The sequence below is a fragment of the Lipotes vexillifer genome, unplaced genomic scaffold (genome assembly GCF_000442215.2).
Source record: "Lipotes vexillifer unplaced genomic scaffold, Lipotes_vexillifer_v1.1 scaffold629, whole genome shotgun sequence".
Lineage (NCBI taxonomy): Eukaryota > Metazoa > Chordata > Mammalia > Artiodactyla > Lipotidae > Lipotes > Lipotes vexillifer.
In genome coordinates this window covers 518,934-523,712 of record NW_006774188.1, presented here as the reverse complement: position 1 = coordinate 523,712, position 4,779 = coordinate 518,934, and positions in this window count along the sequence as shown.

Sequence of the window (4,779 nt, the reverse complement as noted above, 5' to 3'; positions counted from 1 at the left end):
TGCCACAGCCCAGCATGACCCAGAGAGGGGCTGTTCCTACAGCTTGGATGCATTAATGAAGACAACTTGGGAAGGGAGCTGCAGCCAGACTGAGTGAGAAGTAAGCCTTTGTTGTTGTAATTACTGAGGTTTGAAGGGAGGGGTTGTTTGTTACCATGGTGTAACTTAGTGAAAACTGACTGATACACCCACCTGTCTATCCCAGCTGCCCACTCTCACCATAATGGATGCTACAGGGCAATGCCAAAAGAACTACATGACTCGGAACCTCTCTCAGACATGAAGGGGTGGAGTGCCCTCTCATTAACACCGTGGAACTCACCTCCCTTTTCCACTGGAAAGGCTGGAACACCTTGGGAGGGGTGTCACTCCCTCCAGGGTGCTCAGCCAGCCTTTGGTGGAGGAGAGCCCAGACTCCCTGCCACCAGTACCAGCAAGCCTGTGTAGCCCCCAGAACCCAGTCCTGAAGGAGAAATGCCCATTGGCAGCTGTCTCACTTCCGGGAGGTGGGGGGTGGAGCAGGACACCTAGCATGACTCAGCTGTGCTCACAGGCAGAGCTGGACCTGTTTAATGTAGATAAGGGCCCTCCCCTCCTTCTCTTCCCCCTTCCTTCCTCTTCCCTCCTTCACTCCCTTCCCTAAATGTTATTCCTGGAGGTTAGGCTTTCTTTTTGTTTATTCTGTGCGGGTAATAAAGAAAGGGGCAGAACCTTGGCCTGGGAATGTCTGAGGAACCCCACAGGAAGTGAGTGGCCATGACGCCATGTTTGGCCAAGATGTATCACATCCACTCTCCAGGCCTCAGAGACTCCCATTGGCAAGTCATCAGAAATACCTGCAAGGCTTTTACCAACCTCACGCAGGTCCGTGTCTCACAGCAGTGCAGGTTTTGTTCTGCATAAAGCGGGCAAATGGGGGCCGAAGGGCAATGTATGTCCCTCAGTCCAAGGTCTCCGAGCCCCCGGGGCTGCATTCCTAAGGGGAGGGGGTTTCTTCACCTAAAGGCTCCATCCACTTGCCAAGCCACATCCCAGCAGGGCACATCTGCTCAGAGTGGGCACCTTTTTCTACTTCGTACAAAAGTAGCAGGGGCCAGCTCCAGGAGATTCTGATTTGTGTGGATTAGAGAATCCTAATTTTAGAAATCTCTGCAGGTGAGGAAAAGCTCTGAAGTTAAGTCGGCTCTGGGAACCTCGGCCCTGGAAAATCACTAAGTTTCTCAGCCCTCCCATCAGCAGGACCCTCTCCACTCCAGCAGCCATGGGTGCCAGCTGAAGATCAGCGCCCTTGCTGATGCAGAGCCCCAGCTAGACGCTGCCCCAAGGAGTCTCTGGCCTCTCCCGGGTGCTGTGAATGGCTCGAGCTGAATTCAGGTGAGCCATCTCCAGCCTGGCCTCCCACCTGCACTCGTGCGGGCACAAAAGCCGCAGGCCCCACGCACCCAGCTCCGCCCCGGGGTGGGGTTCTCTGATGCAGGGTGAAGGCAGCCCCAACCATCTCCAACGCAGAGCTGTGAGCTTAAAGGTACCAGAGGGGTAGAGGGTTGCTGCCAGCTTCCTAGGGTTAAAAATGATAAGAGATGGTGAAAGGATTGAATTCTGATTCTGAGCAAATCAGGCTCTTTTTTGGCATACCCTGCACCGGAGCTGCTCTAACCAGAAATCCCCAGGACTGGGGATTCTAAGCGCCCCACGCGCGCCTGCGGAACAGCGACGGGCACCGCACTGTTTGGGGAAGCGCCAGCTAACCGAGACTTCTCACTTTCCCCTCACTTTCACTTTTCACTTTTCTCACCTGAGGCACGCATATCAGAGCCGTGCGGCTGCGGAATCAGTACCTGGGAGCGCGTGCCTCCTTAAATTCTGCACCCTCCGCTCCTTGGCGCCGCCGTCCTAGTCCCACCCCAGTCCGGTCCTGGGGACAGTGTAACGTCTGAATTAGACGACGCTGCTGACAGTCTGTGCGGGGGCCTGCCCACTCTGTTCTAGGATCTGGGGCCCTTAGAAGCCCACTTCCCAGAAGCAAGGTGAATCTCCTCTCACTTGATCAGAAATTGAGGTCTTTCCTGTTTCCAGTAAATGCGGACATGGAAGGAAATAGCAGACGACAGCGATTGAGATTGCAGGCTCTGGATCTGATCTTGATAAAAGCGCAGATCTGACTCTGGAGGGCTGTGCCGGGCCTGGGACTCTGCATTTCTGACTAGCTCTCAGATGATGCTAGCTATTGTCGTTGGTCAGGGACCACAACTGTCAGTTACTCAGCTACTCTAGAGGGGAGACCGGCAACATAATTTGCAGGGCCCAATACCAAATGAAAAAGTGGGCTCCTGGTTCAAAAATTAAGAATTTCAAGACATTGACAGCTAGGTATTAAAACAATTGCTGGGCCCTTTGCCACTTAACCTGAGCCTCACAGGGTTGTTTGGAGGATTAAAGCTTAGCTATGTAAAGCACTTAGAAAGCACCTGTGCCTGGTAAATCCTTGATAATGTTAGTGATCATTATTGCCCAGCCCCAAACAGCCTCGTCCTGAAAACATGCACTATCAGTCTGAGAGCTGACGTAGACCAACCTTCACTTTACAGGGGAGGAAATGGAGCCCCATAGCAGGAGCTCAAAGAATAACGGTTGGGTGGATGGATGACTCGGGTCTCCAGACACCAGGCTAGGGATCTTCCTTCTGGATTGTCTCCTCAGTGGGGAAAAAAAAAGTGGTAACAAGAAGTAGGTAACATTGCATCTCTCAGAAATGCTGGGGAGAGCTTGAGACTGGATGGGTGCGGGTTGGCCCTATATGAACACAGTGCTAACCATTGCATCACTCACCCTTTGGACTTCTAGTGATGTATCTTCTGAGCCCGTTGGTAAGAGCATGGAATTATGCAGGAACTGCAGAGATGCTGTCAAACACGCCCTCTGAAACAGATCCAGACTGCTGTGCTTTATGGGTTTGTGGTCTGCTTTTCATAGTTTCTCTCTCTCCCCCCTTATTACCAACTGCCACTTCTCTTGCTGTCAGGGTGCCCATCTCCAGCAGCTACTCTATAAATTGCCTACAATCTGATTAGACTCAGACAACTAACCCGGGTTATTAGATGGTGCTTAAAAAAAGGGATAAATGGCGTCCAAAAGCATTAGTGCTGTCATCATGTGATATCTATTTCAGTTTCTCCAGGCTTTTCCTCCTTCACCTGATTTCTGATTCTGTGCTTTGTTTTGCACATGAGTGAGGTTGCCAGATATTGAATTCTGGATGAATGAGATATCAACATAGCAATAAGGAAATTGATACCAGAAAAATTGCAGGTTTTAAACATTACTGCCACTGTTACAATTTTAGTTGTCATTATTAGGATAAAAAGACCGACAGTGAGTTTCTGAGGTCATTCTGAGAACCAGACCTGCTCGTCACTTCCTATGACAAGACAGGGTAATCCGTGCTAAGATGGCAGTTGTGCCTTCTCTTTCTAGAGACCACCACCAGGCAGCTTATATTGAGGACAGTCCTGGATCCCTCATGGCACTTTTCCAGGGATGGGGACACGCTATGGCCAGAGATGTGAAGATGCGGTGGTGAGCTATCCAGCCCTCAGCTTTGTGTCCACCCTAAACAAGGACACAGATCATGGCCACCTCCTCCCTCCCTCCCTCTCTCCCTCCTACCCCTCGCGGTGTCTCTTGATTGTCTTAGGAAGGGAAAAGCGGGTGAGGCTCAGGGGTCAGCCCAGTCAGGCAGGCAGCCCCAAGGACTGGACAAGGCAATTGTCCTCCTCCCAGAATGGTCCTCCCCACTTCCCTCTCTAGCATGACCCTGCCTGTGGCAGACCCACCTCAGTGGCCCCTCTTCTGAAGCCCCCTTCAGCTACCCCCAGACAGAGCTGTGGCTCAGCCCTGTGTGTCACCACAGCTTACTAGTAATAATAATAGTAATAGCTGCCATATTTAGGATACCATGCTAAGTGGTCCATTAATCCCAACAGACCTGTGGGGTAGCTGCTGTTTTTCTTTGCATGTACAGGTAAAGAAACAGAAGTAACTTGCCAAGGTGGTACAGGTCTGACTCCAACTCTGGGCTCGTAACCTCAGAGGTGCTGTGAGATAGTGTATTGTATTCTACGGAGGTGGTCTCCCAAGGAATGGAGCAGCATAGAGGCCTGGTTCTCCAATGACTTCTCTTTTTTATCACTTTTGTTTTCTATTTTTAAACGTGTAATATTTTATTTTATCTGTTTTTAGCTATGCTACTCTGCACATGGGATCTTAGTTCCCCGGCCAGGGATTGAACCTGTGCCCCATGCAGTGGAAACACAGAGTCCCAAACACCGGCCTGCCAGGGAAATCCCTCCAGTGACTTCTTTTTTAAAATTTTTTAAAACATCTTTATTGGAGTATAATTGCTTTAAAATGGTGTGTTGGTTTCTCCTGTATAACAAAGTGAATCAGCTATACGTATACATATATCCCCATATCTCCTCCCTCTTGCGTCTCCCTCCAGTGACTTCTGAATAAATAACAGGATGCAGGGGATGGAGGCATTTTGGAGGACAGGTAACTCTGTAGCACAATCCCAGGGAGCTGCCTGGTCTGTAGGCCTGAAATGCTCTGGGGTGCCTTGAGGTGTTTCTCCTTGTGGCTGTGGCCTGCTCAGTACATTGCTGGCTCCTGGAAGTGGACTTGGGTAGGAAGCCTGTCACCTATGATGTCAGGGTCTCTGGGAAGTAGGCCTGGTGGGGAACAGTCCATATTTCCCTGAAGACCATGGTCAACTTGAGAGGA